Source organism: Choloepus didactylus, chromosome 21, assembly GCF_015220235.1.
Source record: "Choloepus didactylus isolate mChoDid1 chromosome 21, mChoDid1.pri, whole genome shotgun sequence".
In the NCBI taxonomy this organism is placed as follows: Eukaryota; Metazoa; Chordata; class Mammalia; order Pilosa; family Megalonychidae; genus Choloepus; species Choloepus didactylus.
In genome coordinates this window covers 6,371,515-6,395,260 of record NC_051327.1, presented here as the reverse complement: position 1 = coordinate 6,395,260, position 23,746 = coordinate 6,371,515, and the positions used below count along the sequence as shown (strand labels likewise).

Here is a 23,746-nt window from a genome sequence, read left to right as displayed (position 1 = left end):
AAAGCAAAATGAACCTGAAGGGAGCAGAAGGAAGGAAATATTGAATGTTATAGCAGATATAAATGACAGCATAAAAAAAAAATAGAAACAAGAAAAGCAAAAGTTGATTCTTTGAAAAGATCAATAAAATAGATAAATATTTAACTTGACTGACAATCAATGACACTAATCAGAAATGAAAAGGGGTACATAACTACCAAACCAATATAAATGAAAAGGATTATAATAGAGTTCTCCAGAGAAAAAGACTGGTCAATACACACACACACACACACACACACAAACACATGTAGATAGATAGACAGATAGATAGATAGATGGACAGATAAAAATTGATTGATTATAGGAATTGGCTCATGCAACCACAGGGATTGCCACATCCGAACTCCACATTAAACTTCTGTCTTTCCTGAAGGCAACCTCCATTATTGATGTACATGTAATCAAGCCTAGATTCTATCAATTGACTTATTAGTTAAATCCATGAAACACCCTGACAGTAACAAGCAGGCCAGTGTTTCCTTTAACAATAATTGTGCACATTTCATCTCAACAGGTGAACTCGCTGCCCTCCCCCCTACGTGGGACCCAACTCCCAGGGGTGTAAATCTCCCTGGCAACGCAGAGTATGACTCCCGGGGATGAATGTGGACCCGGCATCGTGGGACTGAGAGTATCTTCTTGACCAAAAGGGGGATGCAAAATGAGACGAAATAGTTTCGGTGGCTGAGAGATTCCAAATGGAGTCGAGAGGTCACTCTGGTGGACATTCTTATGCACTATATAGATAACACCTCTTAGGCTTTAATGTATTGGAATAGCTAGAAGTAAATACCTGAAACTACCAAACTCCAACCCAGCAGTCTGGACTCCTGAAGACAATTATATAATAATGTAGATACAGGGGGTGACAGTGTGATTGTGAAGACCTTGTGGATCACACCCCCTTTATCTAGTGTATGGATGAGTGGAGGAATGGGGATAAAAACTAAAGGACAAATGGGGTGGGATGGGGGGATGATTTGGGTGTTTTTTTTTCACTTTTATTTTTTATTCTTGTTCTGGTTCTTTCTGATGTAAGGAAAATGTTCAGAGATAGATTATGGTGATGAACGCATAACTATGTTATCATACTGTGGACAGTGGGTTGTATATCATGGATGATTGTATGGTGTGTGAATGTATTTCAATAAAACTGAATTTAATAAAAAAAAAAAAAACAGGAAAAAAAAATAATTGGGCACATTTAACCTAGCCAGGTTGACACATGGATTTAACCATCACATTTCACCTCTTGTCAAATTTGAACACATACACATTTCCTTAAACCATACTTAAACTCTAAATAAAATTAACAACAGCCATACTTTTGCATAACATAATACAACTGTCTTTTGTACAACTGGAAATGCACTAACCCTTTCCCCAGCAGTCCTTGAGTAATGTACACTCTTAAACTTGATATCCTGTTACTTAAGTATCATGACAGAGAGCTAATAAAACTTATATGATAAGGAGATAAGCTAGGGAAGAAAACAAAGATATTTGCTTATTTGCTTTATGTAGCTATATAAACATATTCATAACAAAACCGTGAAAGAAATACTCATAACCATTATGCTCCACATTTCTGCAACTACTGCTCATAGCTCATATTTATTACTAGATTCTTCCACAACTCATTCCATACTCTCTTTACCCTCAGGAAACAACCACTGGTCATGATTCTTTGCCTGGTGGGGTGACTCAAACCTTCATTCCTGACCAGTCTGGGTTATCAGAGATCTTTCTGGGATTGAATTGCTGTAGTTTTCCATTGACTTTAATCACAGGGCATAGTAGTATTAAGAGATACCTGGAGATCTCTTTTATTCCAGGCAACCTCTTCTTTACCTCCATCATGTAGTAACATTCTTAATATCCATTTGATACACAGGATCATTTACCACAGTCAGTTCATTAATTTGCTTTTTTGCCTGTTGATTCAGAGGTATGAGGAATCCAAAGTAGTTGGACTTATATTAACTTCCAGTTCAGTGGAATCATTATTATTGATTCTGGTAGAAGCACTGTTCTTTTTGGAACTAAGACATGTAGACCAGAAGAGCTTAAGGCTGTGGAGAAAAAAAATAAAAACTTTTCTAGGGGATCACTAGGGCCAATAGTTAAGTGCTGCCACTCCCTTTTCCATCCCTTGATTCCTGGACCCATGAATCCTGGCTATTGGAGTATAATCATCATAAAGTAGATGCTGATTTGGACAGTATTCAGCCTCCTGAAGAATATTGCCTCAGCCTTACAAAGTATTGCCACCCAGTTGGTGCTGTAACTGAGTCTTCGAAAGGGCATTACACTTTTCTTTCATTGGAGCTGCTTCAGGATAATGGGAAATGTGATAAGACAAGTGAATTTCATGAGCATTTGCTCATTTAGAACTTCATTTGCTGTGTAGTGGCTCCTGTGATCTGATGCAATGTTATGTGAATTACCTGATAAATCATGAATGTTCATTTTGGCAGAAATATTATGTGCAGGAAAGGCAAATCTGTATCATGTCTATTCTTGTAAGAACAAAACATTGCCCCTTCCATGATGGAAGTGGTTCAATGTAATCAACCTTTCACCAGGTAGCAAGCAGATCAATTCAGGGAGTGGTTCCATATTAGGAACTGAGTGTTGGTTTCTGCTGCTGGCAGATTGGGAACTCATCAGTGGCTGTAGCCAGGTTGGCCTTGAAGAATGGAAGTCCTTGATGCTGAGCTCTGCCTAACCTCAATCCCTACCACCACGGCCTCTTTGGTCTTGAGCACTATAAGCAATGTCAGTACTTCTACTGGCTTCTAACAGGCCTTCCCTACCTTCATTCCACAATAATAGTCCTCATTCCACAAGTTCAGGAACCAATGTTGTGATTTTGCCAGTTGCTGATTTTAGTCCACAGTGGACCATTTCTCTGCCCAGGGAGTAGGTAGGGACTGAAGGGCTAGGTTTGGTCCCATGGCTGCACTGAGAGCTTGGCATGACTCCAGGGCTGCTCTACTTAGTGGCTCCAGCACAGTGTGAGTTAGGCAAGCGTATAGAAGGTGGGGGAAAGGAAGAAGGGAGAAGTGGTCCCTAAAATTCCTATGGAAGTTTTAATGAACAATTTAAGCTCAAATAGTGCAACAGATAATACTGTTGGAATATTATGAAATAAGTGAATGAAAATTGTAAATTATAAAATTATTCATTTACGGAAAATAGATCATATTCTTTCCCCTAAACCTTTCTTGAGAGTCATGATATCACTATATTGCTGAAACAATCTCATGAATATTTTTAGATATTTTGGAGCTGATGAAAATTAGTCAGGATTGCTTTCTTGGGCTTCAACAAAAGATGAATTTTTTTTGTGAAAATTCACATAAAATGGTATAATTTCTCTCAATTTCCTTATTGTTTGTATGAGGATTGTTACACTAGAAAAAGTACACCTCAGATTCCCTCCTGACAACATCTCAGGCAAACTGACCTTAGATATTTCTGTGCCTTAGACAGAGAATAATTCATTGGAAGTTCCTCCAGACAACAATGCCCAAATGGAGATGTCAGAACATTTTCTACTTTCATCTTCCGTTAATATTTTCCCTGATTTTGATCAAGAGCAGAGTAGCATATCTGAGAGGATCTTATCCCAAGTTTTACTGATGTTCTCTGGGTTAAAGTGGAGGAATAGCTGTTGAAAAATCTGATGTCAAAACGGGTGGCTTTTGTATTCTGGATTTAGATTTCAGATCTTCTTTCCTATGGAAAATTGAACTTGTTCCTGGAACCCCAGCATGTCACAGAGGGGAAGTTTTTCAGCTACCTAAAAATCATGAAGATTTTCATGGCTCCCAGACGTGCAGTGGCCAAAATGCAGGCAAGCCTGGAGCCTGCATCACCTGTATTTTCAATTTCCGTGATTGCGCGGGTCGGCCGCTAGGGGTCGCGCAGCCACTGATAACCTGGTGCTTGCAGACGCTTCCTGCGCGTGCGCAGACGGCTCGCAGAGAGCGCCGAACACGCTGGTTCTCGCCAAACCGCGTCGCAGACAGGGCAGGAAAGGCTTGTTTCCAGCGTGGCTGAAGTTGGTTCGCAGTCCATGGAGAGAACAAGAGCTTCCTTCTCGGCAGGACCCGCCAGCCGAGGGAGGTGCTGGAGCAGCTTTGGACCGACTTGGGGCCGCTTGGTTGGTAAAAAGCGTCCTTTGCCAGCCCAGAGTGCTGAGGTGGGAGCTTTGCTGAGTGCTGAGGTGGGAGCTTCTACCGTCATATTTCTCTTAAATGGAAGTCTCAGGACCTTTGTTTCCTGGACCGTCCTCAAGTGTTTTATTGTTTGCTTCCTATTATAGTAGTTTGGCGTGACTTATTTTACAAAAAATATGCTACTTTTTAGGGTTTTGATGGCCCAGTTCAGAGAAGCTATCGTGTTTTCCACATATTCATGATTGTTTAGGGGCAGAAATCCCGACACCAATTTAGAGAAAGGGAAACACAAACAATTGAGAAATGAGCACACAAAATCCTGGCACCTTCAGGGAATGAGTTGGTGACAGGGCTCACCAGGCTAAGACTTACGGGAGCCCACGTGAAGAGGGAAGATGCGCCCCTGTATAGTCTCAACAACTTTTATGATTAATTTCCTTCTCTTTCCTTTACTGTATATCCTGAAAAATGGACAAGTAGGTGTAATAAACTCACAATTGAAGCAAATGCTCCAATTATTAAAAAAAAAAAAAAAAAAAACTTCTTTTCTTTGCTTTGCTTCTTTTGAAATGAGAGAACAGCTATCTTTGTTAATTTCTCATAACCCAGAGAGGTTTTTTAAAAAAATTTTATTTCCTTTTTCTGAAATGTCTTTCACAGGAACCCCCACTCCCTCCCTTTTAAAAAGAACAAGTCAGTGGGCCCATACACATGTAGGTAACATTGCACTAAGAATAGTTCTTCAGATCACATCTGGCAGATCAGAACCTGCTGGTTTTTTTTTTTTTTAGTACCAATATTGATATGCATACTGCTTAAATCCATTTAGATGAAATTTGTAAAGGAGTTACATTGTCAGTATATTTAAGAGCAAATTCACTGGCAGCAAGTCAAATGTATTCATTGAAAATAAATTATTTCTGTCAAATTCAAAATCTGATGGTACATTGCTTAATTTTTTTTAATCTCTACTTCGAAATTAAAATTAGGATGTGTGTGATATCATTTAATTTTTAATATACCTATTGCACACAATAATCTTTTACACAGTGATTCATACATTTCCTATTTCATGTCATTACTTTTCCTTTTTGTTAATTTTCAAATTTGGAAAATATGTACGTATGTCTTGCTGAAGTTTTGCATTCATCAAATATACTTTTGAATTTTCTGTGTTATTTCTGGTAATCAAAGTGAAAAGCCATTTAATAAATGTGCAAGTTTATATATTGTCAGGTTTTCATTGGAGTTTTATGTATATTTTGTTGTATTCAGTTGAAAATATCATTCCCCTCTGACACATTGCATAAAAATTTGTCATTGTTTCCACCAATATGCTTTTGATTTCAGCAGGGTGTATTTCTTCATTTGGTATTATAAGGATTACATTAAATGTTGTTAATTTGCATGAAAAGTAGCAGATTGTATCTGATCTTTATGTTCATCAGGTATCTTTGTAGGTATTTAGAAGATTAAAAGTTATCATTATCTGTTTAGAAGATCAAATCACAGTGGTATTTTTTAAGTACCAATTATTGATATTACATACAACTTAAAACCATTTAAAATGTAACATGAATCCTATTACTAAATAAAGCAACAGGAGTATTTGAAAGAGACTATTTTTAGTAACTGATACTTGGACTAATTACACAAATTGTGTATGCTGTCTAATACAATAATATTATAATAATTTGCTCTATAATGTAAACATCTTGTTTTACAACAGTTTTAGATTTGCAGAAAAATTGTGAGGATAGTAGAGAAAGTTCCCATAATCGCAAATTGTTTCCTTATATTATTGAGACCTAATGTCGGTTGTTTTCTTTTCCCAAGTAATTGATACATTATTAGTAACTGAAATCCATACCTTTTTTAGATTGTCTTAGGCTTTAATATTTTCTGATCCAGGATATCACATTATATTTACATTTCATGTCACCTTAGGCTCCTCTTGGCTGTGACAGTTTCAGAATGTCTTTCATTTTGATGGCTTTAACAATTTGAGAAACACTGATCATGATCAATGTACCCCATTTGGGATGTCTGATATTTTTCTGACAGGTACACTGGGATACGTGTTTTTCAGAAGAAGACCACAGAAGCAAAATTCCATCCTCATCAGTTCATTTCAAGAACACAGCTCTCAGGAAGACATGTCACTCTTGATGTTAACCCTGATCACCTGGCTGAGGTAGTGTGTGTGAGGTGACTCTATTATAAAGTTACCCTTAGCAAGGCTGGAGGGTATGTGGTTTTAGGGTGAAATCTCTATACGCACCTCTCATTTAAGGAGGTGGGAGTTCTGGTCCACCTCCTCTAGGGCCGAGTATCTATGTAAATTCTTTGGAATTCTTCTAAATGTTAGATTTTTATTCCCTTATTTATTTGCTATGTATTTCAGTATAGATTCATAGTTATTTATTTTATATTTTGGGATCTAATACAATGATATTTTATCTGTTTATTTTTTCAAAATGTTTCAGCTTTGGCCAATGGGGCCACTTTCCCGTAGATCCCTGTGTTCCACTTGGACGTGCCAATCCTTGTCTTTTGTTTATGTTGTTTTCTTTGGATGGCCTTGCTTTTTCTGGCATTACATAGATCCTCCAGGCATATCTTGTATAGTTCTGCCTCAGTCCTACAAGCAGCCATTACTACAAGGAGCCCTGGTTCCTTATATTGAAGAATGGTATTTTAATTAGGTCTGGGAGGTAATTTTGCTCATTGTTATTGAGGTTTCCTTGCTTCGTTGCTCCCTCTCAAGGTGCAAGAGATGTCTGTCTATTTACTAATTTACATATATGCATTAAATAAAATTTATGTATGAGTCATCTGAATATATATTATGCTCCATGTATGTTCAAAGTGATCTCTCCAACTCCATTCCATTGTTATGAGGATCTTCTAGACCTCTTCCTTGTAATTTTTCACTCCAGTGAGGAAGTTGGCACCCACCATCTACCATCTATTGTCTTAATGTACCACTCCAGAATACACATATAGTGGTTTTGGAATTGTTAACCAGTGCCCCAGTGAGAAGTAATTGCATCAGCTAGATTTCTGTGCCTCCGTGAAAATCATTTTAAGTGGAGTTTTAAAGATTCCACACACTTTTCTCCAATTCCTATCTAGAGTTTCTTTGTTTTATATATTTGCATTACAAGTGAGATTATTTTGTCAAGGTCTTCATGCCATTCTAGGATCTAACAATCTACAAATTAATTTTGTCATTTTTTACCTTAATTTTTTCTTATTTTCATAACTTAAGATTTATGCTTTGTGCTATAAAATTCTTTGGATGTTGACAAATGCATACTGGCAGTTATTTATCATTAAAGTATCAAAAAAGATACTTCACCTATTCAGCTGTCCCATAACCCAGCTTACACCTGCTGATCTGTTAAAAGCTCTGCAATTTTACTTTTTACAGAATGTCATACAGATGGGATCATATAGTATGTAGTCTAAATGTGTATCAAGTTTTAAAAGTATAAATGGACACAGGGTAAAAGTCCAATTATATAAGTTTTAGAGTGCAGAAAGAAAATCCCCTTTTCCAATCTTCCCCAAATCTGCATTTGAATTCTCTGTGTTCATGTCTGTTATTTTTCTGTTATTTACCTCTGCATTTGAAAATAATGCTCTATGTTGCCATTTATCTCTATTTTATAAAATTTCTAGTAATGTGAAAAATGAGGATCTAGCTCTTTAACTCCATGTGTCTCTCACCCATAGACTTTCTCTGATTCGTTCTTCCAAAGAGTTCTCATCACTTTTGAGAAAATAATCATGATTTATATTACTATATTTATTTGAAAAATCTTGTAACCAGGGTTCTACAGAACCAATAGAAGATATAAGACTCCTTCATCCACCACACACAACCATACACACACATTTTAAAGAATGGTCTTGGGTGAATCTGGGACCTGAGGGTTGGAAAATCAGAAATCCACAACTAGACCTGCTGACTAGAAACCCCTCAGGAATTGTCTACTGTCTTGAGGAAGAATTTCTCCTTTCCAGGAAACCTCAGTTTTTATACTAAACGCCTTCAGCTCATTAGATGTGGCCCACCCAAATTGTTAAATGTAATCTACTTTGCTTAAACTCAAGGGATTGTAGATGGTAATTCACATTTACAGAATAGCTTCACCTGCCCCCAATCCTGGGGAGTCATTTCAGACTTTGCAAACCTGAGAAGAGAGTTCTGCAGTCCTATATCCTGACTTTAAAGCAGAATCAAGAAAACAAATTGAAGGAATAATGATTTTCCAGTCTCTAATTTATATATTCTATGCAAGTAACTTTTTAAATTGTTCCTTCTTAGTCTTTAGCTACACATTTTCCTCCTGTTGCCACTGTCGTTCAGAGTTCACTTTGACTTGAATGACATCAGCTGTGTAAGGGCAAATTTGACCTCAACAAAACTTTCCCGTTAAAGAATTAATTTCCAAGAGAAAAACTAAGTACCATGATTCCAACTCAACATCATATCATTTTAATTTTCTAAGATATAAAATATTTGTTTGTCAACAAAATTAAGGTATACAACAAAAATACTGCAGCAAGTTTAAGCTGCTGCACCTCTGGCATTTCTAGGGCATTAAATAAAAAAAAAAATTAATTCCTCCATTTTTTCTTTTTCCAATATCTGCACATATGATACAAAGGAAATATATTCAAACTTCAAAAAAAGCACACAGGAATATGTGCTTAAAAAAGAAATGTTAACAAAACCTTCCCCACAACCTGTATTTCATTGAAAAGCAATTGGTAATTTAAAAAAAATAGCAGTGGTACCTAATTTGGGCCTAGGAGAAAAGAAACAAGGAATGAAAAAAAAAATTCTTGAAGGCATAAATATTCTGAAAATTCAGGATATATAATGAAATCAGACATCTCAACAATAAGATAGACAATTTTTAAAATGGGGAAAGGACTTGAATAGACATTTCTCAGAAGATACAGAAATTGCCAAAAATCATGACATAAGGTTCGACAACTTGAGCTATAATGAAACTACATATCAATACCTCAATGAGATATCATTTCATACACACTACAATGACTACAATAAAAAAAAATCACAGAATTACAGGTGTTGGCGATGATGTGGAGAAATAGGGATGCTCATTCATTGTTAGTGGCAATGTAAAATGGTGCAGCTGCTGTGGAAGACAGAGTGGTGCTTCCTCAGAGTGTGAGGCATAGAATTACCATAAGACCTGACAACCCCACTAGAAGGTATATTCCCATAAAATTTGAAAACAGACATTATTTGCATACCAATGTCTTATTGTGGCATTAGTCACAATTTCCAAAGGACAGTTTCAATCCAAGTATCCATCAACCAATGAATTGATAAATAAAATGTGATGTATAGATACAATGGAATATTATTTATCCATGAAAAGCAATGAAGTTTTCTTACATGCCACAACAGGGATGAACCTTGAAGATACCATGTTGAGTGAAATAAGCTAGGCATAAAATGACAAATATTGTATGATCTCACTGATATGAAATAATTATAATAAGCAAATTCATAGAGTCAGAATCTAGAGTATAGTTTACCAGGTACTGGAATGGGGCTACAGAATGGAGAGTTAATGCTTCAATTGTACACAGTTTCTGTTTGGGTTGATTGTAAAGCTTTTGTCATGGATGGTGGTGATGGCTGCACAACATTGTGAATGTATTTAATGTAATTATAATTCCTAAATTGTATATAGGAATGTGGTTAAAGGGGCAAAATTTAGATTGTGGATGTGTTACTAGACTTTAAAAAATTAAAAACATGGATTGTACAAGAGAAACAATGAACCCTAATGTAAACAGTGGAATATAGTTAATAATACAATTATAAAAATGTTCTTTCATGAATTGTGCAAATGAATCACACTAAGCAAGGTGTTAATATAGTGTGGTATTTAGGAAACCTGCATTATATGCATAGTTTCCCTGTAAACCTATAATTTCTCTAATAGTTGTTTTAAAACATGGGTATCAATTTATTGATCTTCAGTTTTTCATGGGAAAGGAAAACACTTCTGCTGCACTCAGTGCACTCCAAATGAGTATGTGGGTTGGCCATGGGCCCTTCTCACTGAGGTCTTTGGCCCTGTGCCTGGGAAGTTGGGAATACATCATGGCTTGCTCTCTTCTCCCAGATTGGCATGCTTATTGCATTGCCTAGTTTTAGGAGAAGAATTCAGAGAAGACAACTGACCAATTAAAATGATGGGTTTTATACTGATTATGCCATAGATGGATAGGAGTTTCCCCTTCTTTTGAAATGAAAACATGATTGATTTCTGAGGATGTGTGTGTGTGTGTGTGTATATATACATATTCTTAATCCAGTCAGGTCCTATTCGCCATTTGGACCACCACTTTTGCTTTGTCCAGTCTCTGAATCTTACTGAAATTCAGGGACTGCTTAATAGATCATATCTTATTCAGACATTGAAAAATTGTTTTTGGCCTCCATAAGGACAAACATTCACAGAGCAGAGCACGTAAAGCTGAGATTTTGTCATCAATACTTGGTCTCCTTGGAGAGATCATTCATGCTTTGAACCGTTAGTTACTGCAATGTTCTTAGGCATGTGTTGACAGGTAGTTGAAATGAGGGGAAGAGACAACGTTCCCAGGCTAGATGCAGAATCAGATGTATCAGCAGGTTAGTTTAATCCTTACAGTGGATACGGGCTGGGATGCAGGAAGGTACAGATTTGTGGGGAGCACAAGTTAGGGCTGCAGCACTTCTGTGGGGGTTGGTCTGGGAAAGAAATCAGGACTCTTCTAAAGATTCTTATTCTTCCAAATCTACTATACTTTGTATAGATAATAATGTAAAATACCAAATTCTGTTGCAATTTAAATATTGGACATGCTGAATTTTTGTCTGCAATTCTTTTCCCTGGATGTTTCAGTGAAAAATTCATCTCACGTATCTCAACTCAAATGTTTTATCCTAGAGATAGCCTCATTGGCCATCACTCTAAAAAGTTCCTTGTATTCCCTACCACAAGAGCTGCGAATTGCTTTCATTACACTGTTTGTAATGATCTATTTTACTTATTTTAATTCTACTATATTTATTTATTTATTTTGTTTAAGGGTTTCCTTGTTTATTTCCTGCCTCATTTCCCTGGAATACAAGCCCTTTGTGGTAGATACATTTTGTCACCTACCACTTATTTCCCAGAACAATACCAAGTTCTGGAACATATTAGGTAAATAAATTAATACATGAATAAGTGAATATGCTGATCCAGATCATTTCCATGGCAGGTTTGTACCAGTGATTCTTCCACGTTTGTGGGTTACATTTGGCCACAAGTGTCTGAAAAATAGTATGGACCTTTTCCACAAATAAGGGTGCAGATATATAAAACAGACAACAGGAAGGGCTTTATAGACATTTTAAAATCCAACCTTAATCTATTATTTTTATATAGTCCAAAATCTAATTATCACTTCTCTGGAGAAGGAGAAAATACTATCAATGGGACAGGGTCCACAACTCCTCTTTCAGATTCCACCCTCTCTCCTTATACAGCTCTCCTGTAGGCTTAACTTCTGTGATGAGCATACTTTCTTTTCCTCAGTTTCTCAGGTCTTTTTCAGATAGGGCACGTTACTCCATGCACACAAACACACACGTGGATTATTTGAGAGAGATCGTATGATGACAGTCTTCAAGGGGCAGTGCTTTGTAATTGCACAAATTAGGATATGGACCCCCTGATTTTAAGGCATTCTAAATATGAGACACTCATCAATTCTGCAGTGTCTTTCTACCTTCTAATTCCTGGAAATTTCTTCATTCCTGTTGACTAAAGCTGCATCATAGTAACATAAATAATATAGGCGATGACCCTGGGCTGTCTCAGGGTTCTAAGTAACTTTGCTGCCCAGTTCCTCCTAACTCTCCAGGGTTGGCACTTTGTATTCTTGATGATGATGATGACAATGATAGAGGTGGAATTCATGTAACCTGTGAGTAACTATTTATTCAGTGACATTTAGTACATTTGTGATGTTTTTCTAACACCATCTCTAACATTTCCAAAATATTCTCATCACCCCAGAAGAAATCCCCAAACCCATGAAGCATTCCATTCTCTCTTTCCTGCCCCGGTCCCTGAAAACACTGATCTGCTTTCTTGTCTCTGTGGATTTACCTATTCTGAATATGTCATATAAATGAACTTGTACTATATATAATCATTTGTGTCTGTATTCTTTTACTTAATATAAGGCTATTGCTGTTAATCAACATTCTTGCATGGATTAGTACTTCATTTCTTTTGATGGATAAATGATTTCTCAATCACATTTTGTTTATGCATTCATTCATTAGGAGATACGTGGGTTTCCTTACTTTGCTATTGTGAATCAAGGTTATATGAGTATCTCTGTACAAGCATTTGATTGCCTTTTCTTGAATCTTATTTTTAAGAGTGGAATTGCTGCATATGTTAATTTTTTGTTTAAATTTTTAAGAGATCATCAAATTCTTTTCCACAGCACCTGCACAATTTTGCGTTACCACCAGAGGTATAGAAAGGTTAAAATCTCCCCAAATCCATCTCAATGCATTTATTTTCCATGAAGAAAAATTATACTGTTCCTAGTGGGTATGAAGTGTGTACCAGTTTGAATGTATTATGTCCCCCAAAATGCCATTATCTTTGATGTAATCTTGTGTGGGCAGACATATCAGTGTTAATTAGATTGTAATTCTTTTGAGTGTTTTCATGGAGATGCACCCCACCCAACTGTGGGTGATGACTCTGGTTGGATGGTTTCCGTGGAGGTGTGGCCCTGCCCATTCAGCATGGGCCTTGGTGAGTTTACTGGGGCACTGTATAAGCTCAGACAGAAGGAGCAAACTTGTTACAGCCAAGAGGGACACTTTGAAGAATGCACAGTTTGAAGACGGCCGTTGAAAGCAGACTCTTGCTCCAGAGAAGCTAAGAAAGGAGAAACACCCAAGAGCAACTAAGAGTGACATTTTTGAAGAACTGCAGCCTAGAGAGGAACATCCTGGGAGAAAGCTGTTTTGAAACCAGAACTTTGGAGCAGCCACCAGCCATGAGCCTTCCCAGCTAACAGAGATTTTCCGGACACCATTGGCCATCCTCCAGTGAAGGTACCCAATTGCTGATATGTTACCTTGGGCACTTTATGGCCTTAGGACTGTAAATGTGTAACCAAATAAACCCCCTTTTGTAAAAGCCAATCCATTTCTGGTTCGCATTCCGGCAGCATTAGCAAACTAGAACAAAGTGGTATATCATGGTGGTTTTGTGGTTTTGAAGTTCTTTTCCCTAGGAACTAATGAGTTTATCCATGTTCCCAATACGTATCTTCTTTGGAGACAGGTCTATTCAAATCTTTTTTTTTTTTTCAATTTGGCTCATTTGTCATTTTGTTGTTGAATTGTATGAGACCTTTTATATTATATATTAATCCTTTATTAAATACAAGATTTCTCCCTTCCAGTAATTAGTTTTACTGCCTTGATACTGTCCTTGATTGAGAAAAGTTTTAAATTCTGAATGATTTCTACCATATCTGTGTGTTTTTTTATTGCTTGTGCTAACCTAAGGTCATCAAGATTTACCCCTATATTTTCTACTGAGAGTATTTTTTTTTAGACTATAAAGGTAGTTCATTGGTCCATGTTGAGTTAATTTTTGTATGCTAAGTGTTAGGAGTCCAACTTCATTCATTTGCCTGCTGATATCCAATTTCACACCATCATTTATTGAAGAGATTGTTCCTTCCACATTGAAGTCTCTTGGCAGCCTTGTCAAAAATCAACTAGCCTTGATTTGATTGTGATTTCTAGGAAATCAATTTGATTCCATTGGTCCATATTTGTATGTTTATGCAAATATCACACAGTTGATTAGTGTAGCTTTGTAGAAAGCTTTGAAACCAGTAATGGTGAGTCCTCCTCCTTTCTATTTTTATCTCAAAAAGGATTTCGCTATTCAAGTTCTCTCGAATTTTGTTTTTAAATTTAGGATAGGTTTTTCCGTTTATGCTAAAAAAGCCTTTGGTTTTTTAATTTATTTTTATTAGATCAGTTGTTAAGTTTACAGAAAAATTGTGCAGAAATGAAAAATTCCCATATACCATCCCACAGTTTTTATTTGTGTGATACTTTGCTTCATGATGAAACATTATTACTATAATTATATTAGCTTTATTTTATATTTTATATTAACATTTTCATTTGTGTGATACTTTGCTTCATGATAAAACATTATTACTATAATTATATTATTAGCTTTATTTTATATTTTGTATTAGCTTTCACTCCCAGTGTCATCCAGTTTTGTGTTTGTAGTTTAACTTTAATATGGTGACATATATAAAACCTAAAAATAATCATGTAAATCACTTCCAAGTACACATATCATTGGCATTAAATACATTCACAATGTTGTGCTACCATCACCACCGTCCATGACCACAATACTTTCCAACAAACCAAACAGAAATGCTGTACCAATTAAGCATTAACTTCCCATTCTCCACACCCACTCCTGCCCTTAGTCTCCTACCCTCTATTTTATTAATTTGCATATTCTAATTATTGAAGATAAATGAGATCATACATTATTTGCCATTTTGTGTCTGCCTTATTTCACTCAACTTGATGTCATCAAGGATCACCCATGTTGTAGCATGTATCAGAACTTCAGTCTTCTTTATGGCTGAATAATATTCCGTGTATTATATACTACATTTTTTTATACCAGCACTCTGGGTGCAGAATATACTACATTTTGTTTATCTATTCTTTGAAGGACATGTGGTTACTTTCAGGTTTTTTGGCATTGTGAATAATGACACAAGGAACATTAGTGAGTAAATATCTTTTTAAGTCAGGTTTCTATTATTTGGGGTATATTCTTAGAAGCAGGTCAATTTTTAATTGTATACTTAACTTTTTCAGGAGCTGCAAAATCATTTTACTTCCACAAATATGTAAGAAGGTGCCTATTTCTCCACCTCTTTGCTAACATTTATTACTTCTGGTTTATAACTTGCAGCCATTTTAGTGGGTTTGAAATGATATCTCATTATGGTGTTGGTTTACATTTAATCTTCTTTGAAGAATTATCTATTGTAGTCCTTTGGCATTTTTAAATTGCATTGTTTGTCTTATTTTTGAGTTGTAGGTATTTTTCCGTATTCTGAATATTAAACCATTCTCAGATATACAGCATGTAAATATTTTCTCCCATTCTGTAGGTGTCTTTTCTCTTTGTTGATAATAATATCTATGAGGCACAAATGTTTTTGATATTTTTGAAGTCCCGTTCATCTACATTTCTTTCCTCGTTTTTTGGTGTGAATTCTAAGAAGCGCTTCAGAATGCCAGGTCCTGAAGTTGTTTTCCTATGTTTTTTTCTAGAAGTTTTGTAACTTTAGTGCTTATATTTAGAACTTTGATCAATTTATAGTTGATTTTTTATTTGATATGAGGTAGTGGTCCAATCTCATCTTTAGGCATGTGGATATTCATGTGTTGAACAGACTGTGCTTTCCCAGTTGAGTGGACTTGGACCCTTGTACAAAATCACTTGGCATGGATGTAAGAGTATTTTTTGAACTCTAAATTTGATTCTATTGATCTTTATGTGGGCCTTCTGCCAGTAACACACTGTTTTGATAACTGTAGCTTTGTAATAACATTTAATATTGGGAAGTGTAAAACCTCCAACTTTGTTCTTCTTTTTCAACATTGGTTTGGGTATTTGGGGCCCTATCGAAATTTATGATTGGTTTTTGATTTTCAGTGAAGAAGGCTATTGGAAATTTTATTGGATTCTGTTCAACCTGGAAATTGCTTTGGGTAGAACTGAAACCTTAACCGTATTTAGTTTTTCAATCCATGGATACAGAATGCCCTTCCATTCATTTTCATCTTAAATTTCTTTCTGCAATGTTTTGTAGTCTTCACACTACAAATACTATGCATTTTTTGTTACATTTATTCCTAGATATTTGATTCTTTAATTTCTTCTTCTAAATGAAATGTTTTAATTGATTTCCTTTTCCAATTGTTCATAACTAGTGTATAGAAATACCAGTGATTTTTGCATGTTCATTTGACAAGCTGCCACTTACCTGAATTCTTTTATAAGCTTTTGTAGCATCGTTATTGACTTTTTAGTATTTTTTGTATATAGGTTCATGTTGTCCATTGTATATTTGATGAGATTTGCATTGAATCTCTATATTGCTTGGGTAGTATTGTCTCTCTCAAAAAATTAAGCCTTTTGATTCATGAAGAATCTTTCCATTTATTTTGGTCATCATTGATTTCTTTCAGCACTGTTTTGTAGTTTTTAAGGTAAAAGTTTCATGCTTCCATGGTTAAATTTTTTCCTAAGTATTTTATAAATATTGTAAATTGACTTGTTTTCTTCATTTTCTTTTGGAACAATTTATTGCAAGTGTATAGAAAGAGAAGTAATTTTCACACTTGTTATTGTATTCTGCAGCATTGCTGAAATATTTTTATTAGAATAACATATTTGATGGGTTACTAAGGGTTTTCTAGGCATGAGATTGCATAATCTGCAATTGCAGATAGTTTGACTTCATTCTTTATAGTTTGGATACCATTCATTTCTTTTATATGCCTAATTTCTCTGACTAGAACCTTTGGTAATAGGATGAATGGAAGTTGTGAAACCTGGTCTCCTCGACTTGTTCCTGTTCTTAGAGGAAAAGCCTTCACCCTTTCATCATTGAGTATGATGTTAGCTGTGGGCTTTTCATTTATGACTTTTCTCAAACTGAGGGAGTTCCCATGTTATTCCTGTTTTATTGAACGTTTTCATTATAAAAGGATGTTGGATTTTTTTCAAATGCCTTTCTAATTCAAATGTATTGATCATGAATTCTTAGTTTTCTCTGCTTTGTTCTATTAATGTAATGCATTACTTTGATTTTCCTATGCATATTCATCCTTGATTCCTGGGATAAATACTGCATTTGATCATAGTGATAATCTTTTGCATATGCAGCTGAATTCAGCTTGCTAATACATTTTGAGGATTCTCGCAGTTATCTTTTTAAGGCACATTGTTCTGTGGTTTTCCTTTTTGTAGCACGTTATTCTACTTTGGTATCAGGGTAATAATGGACTCATATAGAAAGAGTCAGGATGTGTTCCTCCTCCTCAAGTTTTTGCAACAGTTTGAGAAGGAGTGGTGCCAGGTTTTCCATGTTTGCCAGTATTCACCCATTAAGCCATCTGGCCCTGGGTTTTTCCTTGTTGGAATGTTTTTGATTACTGATGCCCTCTACTTCTTAGGAGTCTTTTCAGGTTTTCTCTTTATTATTGGGTTATTTTTAGTAGTTTGTGTGTTTCTAGGAATTTGTTCATTTCATCTAGATAATCAAATTTTTTGGTCCATAATTGATCATAGAATTGTCTTATAATACAACTTATTTCACTAAAGTCAGTAGTTATAGCTCCTCTTTCATTTCTGTTACATGTAACAGAGGCTGTTCTTTTTTATTAAACTTAGTTAAATTTTTGTAAATTTTTAATCTTTTCAAAGACCAGCTTGGTTTGGTTAATTTTCTTTATTACTTTTATTATGTATTGCATTTTAATCAACTCTAATTTTCATCACTTTGTTTATGCTGCCAGCTTTGTGTTTAGTTTGCTCTTTTATCGTACTAAGTGTACCGTTAGTATATTAATTTTAGATCATTTTCTGTAATGTAGACATTTAAAACTATACATATATCGCTGAAAAGGGCTTTCAATCCATCCCATAAGTTTTGGTGTATTTTATTTTAATTTTCATTTCTATCAAAATATTTTCTCATTTGCACTATTTATTCCTCTTTGGCTCATTGGTTGATTAAGATTTGTTGTTTAATTTCAAAATACACGTGAGTTTTGTAATTTTCCTTCTGGTATTAATATAGAGTTTCATTTAATTATATTGTAAATGATTCTTTTGTGATTGGAATTTTTTTTTTTAATTAGAGATTTTTTGGCCTAATAGATGGTGTATCCTAGATAGTATTCCACAGGCACTTGGGACTAATGTACACTCTGCTCTTGTTGGGTGGAGTGTTCTGTTTACTCTAGTTAGTTTATAGTGTTATTCATGTCCTGTATTTCCTTTTAGATATTTTGTATAGATGTTCTATCTAATGTTGAATGTGTAGTATTGAATTCTCCAGATCTTATTGTAGAGTTATTTATTTTTGTTTTGAATGTGAACTGATTTTTTTTGTTTCGTATATCATGATTTGGGGGCTTTGTTTTGGGGTGTTGTGTATGTTTGTAATTGATGTGTCTTCTTGATGGCTTTGCCCTTTTATCAATAAACAATGTAATTTTATTGTCTCCTATAACAGGCAGTTTTTGATGTATAGTCTATTTTCTGATATTAGTGGAGCCACCCCATCTCACTTTTATAATTTTTAACATCCAATAACATGTGCCATCCTTTCACTTTCTATGTGTTTATGTCTTATATCTTATAGACAGCATATTGTTGTATTAGCATTAATATCCATACTTCCAATCTCCACTTTTTAATTTGAGAGGTAATCCATTTCTTGTTAAAATTATTACTGATATGAAGGGCTTCCACCTGCCGTTTTGCCTTTTTTTAATATATTTCTGACATCGTATTTGTTCCTCATTGCCTCCAATACACCCTTCTTTATAACTGAGATCTTGTATTATACCATTTTGGTTCTTTTCTTATTTCCTTGTTATATATTTTTAAATTAATTTTATTTAAAATTTTTAGAACTGATCATTTAAAGTATTTACCTAGTAAGTCCCATGTCCTTGCTTTGTGAAGGATAACTTCTGCTAATTTCTCCTGGGAATGGGGCATGATTTCTTTTTTCCTTTTCATGATTCATAATTTTTTTAAAAACTGAACATTTTGAATGATGTTATAAGTCTGGAAATCATGTTCTTTCACCATGTCACACTTTCTTTGTTTCTGGCAGTTGGTTACAATTTTGTGTTTGTTTAGAGACTTTTTAAAACTATTTTTGTCAATGATATGTTTTTATCCTCTGGGGTGTCTTGGTTGACTTGGTGTTAACTTGGTTACTGTAAACATTTGATTATTTTCCCGAGTTCAGACAAAAGTTATTCAGACAGTTTTTGCTCATGTTTTTAGTGTTTCTGTGGAATGTTCGGTACTTGAAATGAAAATGACCTAACTCCACCGTTTTCTCTGTTATCAACCAACTTGCCCTCTCTTGGATAAATTAAAATTAGATTTTAAATTGTGGAAGTAATTGAAAATACATTTTCGAGGTAAGCATTTAAACTCACTTAATATTTATGTGTGACTTTTCACCAATACAATTTGCTGCCTGTGTTCTCAATTAGCAATTTGTTTAGAATATTCATCTCATTGTTTATTACTATTTACCTAATTATGTTTTCACTATCCTTGAGGACACTTCACAGTCCTGCATTTTTTTCCTCCATTTTATTTTCAGAAATGGGCCATTCACCAAAAGTCTGAATTCTTTATTTAGTTGTGTGGTAAATATTTCATTATAGAGTATAAGATTTCTTAAATGAACCCCAGCTGAAACCTTTCCATATAAACTCTAGACCTGGGTATCTCCCTAATGTGAATACTTCAATGTGGCCCTAGAATGAGTGATCACTGAAAGCTTTTATTTATTCATTACATTGAGAGTATTTTATATAGTCTGAATCTTCCACATATCTTCTGTGCTGCTTTTCTAGCATGTCTCATGGTTCCCAAAAGGATCTCTGCCTGAAGATTGAACTACATCCTAGTATGAGTTTTCATGCAGATATTTCTGGTGATATCATTCTTGCACATTAGATCTGTGACTGTAAAGATTTATCCACACTATTTACAGACATGAAGTTTCTCTTGTTCATGAAGTCTTTTAACTGTATAAAGGAGTACACTGTAGTGTAATTCTTTCCCACATTTATTACATTTACAGGGATTCTCTTAGTGTTTTATTACTTGAGAAAATGAGTAAGATATTTCCTAGCATTTTTTTCTCAGTGTGTTTGTTTTCATCTTGTTTAAGCTATGAGTATTCAATGAAGCCTTTCCCATACTGGTTAAATGTAGAAAATTTCTCTTCCATGTCATTCGCTGTTCTCTTTAAATTGAAAGTTCCACTGAAGTCTTTTCACATAATCAAAACGTTTGCATGTTTTTTTTTCTCCAGATGAATTTATTCATGACGTTTGCAAGATGGAGATCCACTTACTCTTCCAGAGTGGTTAACTGACATAGGGTTCCAAACATTTGTGAGTTAATCAGCTCTGCATAAAATTGAGCACTATTGCTGACTTCTTGCCCCCATTCATTTCATTTATAAGTCTCACCTTCATTGTAAGCACTCTCTTGCTGTTTCAAAGTTAGAGCATTGTCTAAAGGATTTCAATCATAGATTACCTTCATACAGTTTCTACCCATTGTGAACTTGCCAATATCTATAAATGAATGGTGAGGAGTGCTAGCTTCCCACAGTGCTTTCATCCAGATATTCTCATGACTTATCTCTGAAGGCTCTCCCTTTTTGATTATAGACATAACATTTTATTTGTGAAAGAATTCTCTTGTGCATTTATACTAGTGCTACAGCTGAATTATTACTCAGATTCAATAATTATTGGGTTTTTCTCAATGTTAGTCTCCATTTATGATGTGCCAGTGTTGAGCTGTGAGTGAAAACTTTCTCATAGTCATTACATTCAGATGCTCCACACACACCCCTCCCCCGTGTGCCACATCTGTTTTTGAGAAGAAAATCAGATTGTGGTACATGTTTGTATACATTCATTCCTTTATTATTTCAGTCATGAATTTATTTTCCTATGTATTATCTACTGGTCATTCAAAGTTCCTGTACTTTTAAATTTAAGTCCATACTTAATATATTCACATTCTGTTCTCCAGCACGCACAATATTTTTCCCTTTGTGTGTGTGTGTGTGTGTGTGTGTGTGTGTGTATTTGTCTTGTAAGGTAGACACTATTTTATCACAAATTTACAGATAAGGGAACTGAAGTATGTTGAGACTAAGTACTATACCTCAGGCCACAACTTTGGTAGGATTTGACCTGGGAATTCAAACCCAGACTGTCTGAATCCAGTGTCTGGATTTGAATTTCTCTGCCTGCAGCTCCAGGCAGGAGACACTCTCACTTTGACACTGACATAGAGCAGCTGATTGGTGGGAGGCTCTCGTGTGTGGGCACTAGCGGGGTCTACTGATTTCCAAAAGTCATTTACTTCATCACCATCACCACCCACTCAACAGCAGTGAGCTTCATTATTACATTTGTAATACTTTTGTCACTTTCTGCATTCCATTCTGGAATCCACCCACTTGTAAATGATTGTTTTTCTATTTTGTATATATTAAGTCTTTATGCTATAGATTTCTATACATTTTTGCTAATATATGGTGACAGATATCCAACATTAAAATATCATAAAGCAGCTTCAGCAATACAACTCTCGTATCTCCAATGAAACCCTGGCAGACCTTAACCTGTTCATTTTCTCTGTAAGTTTGTCTTCTCCAGAATTTGAGTGATAAAATCAGAATATAGCCTGTTAAAATTGGCTTCTTTTACTTAGAAATATCCATGTGTTTCCTTAGCTAGAGAGCCCATTCATTTCTGTTGCTAAATAATATTCCATTGTATACTGTATCTCAGTTTCATTCTCTGTTTAACTATTGTAGGACATTTTGATTCATGTCTGTTTTAGATGATTATGAATAAAGGTGCTAGAAAACATAGCATGCTGATTTTTACATGGCATGAGCTTTCAAAATGATTTGGTTTATTCTTGGGAATACTATAGCTACCTTGCTTGGGAAGACCCTTTGTATTTTCAGATTGTAAGTGCCAAGGTGTTTCTGCCATGTTGTATTCCAACAAGCAATGGTTGAGGTCTTTTTATTTAAATTTTTAATTAGAGGAGTTGTAGTTTTACTGGAAAACCATGTTAAAAATTACAGCATTCCCATTTATGCCCCAAAGTTGACACTGCATTAGTGTGGTATACCTTTGTTACAATTGATGAAAGAATATTAAAATTGTACTATTCACTATAGTCCATAGTTTACATGACGTGTATTTTACCCATATACTGCCCTATTATTAACACCATTTATTAGTTTTGTACATTTGTTAAAATTTATGAAGGAATATTTTTATACTTGTACTACGGACTATAGTCCATTGTTTAGAATAGATTTCGGTGTGTAAAATAGTCCTACATTTTCACTTTTAATTTTTATTCCTTAACATGTATAATACTCTTTTAGCCGCATTCACACATACAATTCTTTCCTGTTAATTATGCTCACAATCGTGTGCTACCATCACCACCACCCATTTCCAAAACTTCACAGTCAACCCATTATTGAAGTTGGTATATTGAAGTCTCCAATTATTATCATGGATCTGTCCATTTCTACCTTCAAATCTGTGAATTTTGCATTGTGTAATTTAGGACTCAGTTGTTAGTGGCATGTACATTTATAATTGTGTATTCCTTTTGAATGTATCTTTGATCAAAATATAATGTTCTTATTTTTCTGCTGTAGCCTATTTTGATTTAAATTCCATTTAGTCTGATAAATATAGACAACCCTGCTCCTTTTTGGTTATTATTTTCATGTAATATCTTTTTCCACACTTTCACTTTCCAGCCCAATGTGTGGTCAAAGCTAAAGTGGTGTCTTTTACACAGCATAGAGATTTATTCTCCATTAGTCAGTGTCCTCTAGAGAATCAGTAGTAAGATATGCATATATCAAGGGATCTTTTAGAGGAATCAGCCTGTGCTAGACTGCAGATAGGCAAGTCCAAATTCTGTAGCATATTCCACACGCTAAAAATTTCAGACAAGATGACTGTGAAATCTGACACATCCAAAATCTGTACGGCAAGGCACAAGCTGGAAATTCCTAAGGAGTTCACGTTGTATGCCCTAAAAGAAGCAGGCTGGCTAAAGAAAAGGAAGAAGTAAATTTTTTGACTTCTGAAATCTTCAGTCTATCTTTGTGTTTCCAACTGATTGGTCATTGCTGAGGGAAGTCTCTTTTCTTGATGAATGAATGAATCTGCAAAATGTGATACATAGACACAGTGGAACCTTATTTAGCCATAAGAAAGAATGAAAATATGAGGCACTCTGAATATGGAAAAAACTTGAAAACATGCTTGGTGAAATAAGCAATATACAAAAGTATCACTCATAAGAGATGTCTAGAAATAGCAAATAAATATACACAGTAGATTAAAATTTATCACATGGACAGGCAAAAGCAGGACCATTTGTTTTGAAAAATTATATGTATATATATTTTTAGCAATAAAAATATGTCAGAATGATACTAACTAATACTGATGAAAGGAAAAAAGCCTGAAAATAGGGAAAAGTTAAGTATGCAAATGCTAACAAAATTTGAGG

The 23,746-nt window shown here is 35.0% G+C and overlaps 1 long non-coding RNA gene across 6 annotated transcripts in view; it reads left to right on the top strand.

Moving 5' to 3' along the window:
- The first annotated feature begins 4,050 nt into the window (after nt 1–4,050).
- The window catches only part of LOC119517030, a 40,992-nt gene continuing 21,296 nt past the window's right edge, over nt 4,051–23,746 (top strand). For 5 of the 6 annotated variants that reach the window (XR_005213451.1, XR_005213450.1, XR_005213449.1 and 2 more), the window contains exons 1-2: nt 4,051–4,249; nt 6,291–6,420. This is a non-coding gene — a long non-coding RNA (uncharacterized LOC119517030). Of the gene's footprint in view, nt 4,274–6,290; nt 6,421–23,746 lie in introns of all 6 variants that reach the window. The other variant, XR_005213448.1, reaches the window with a different exon arrangement.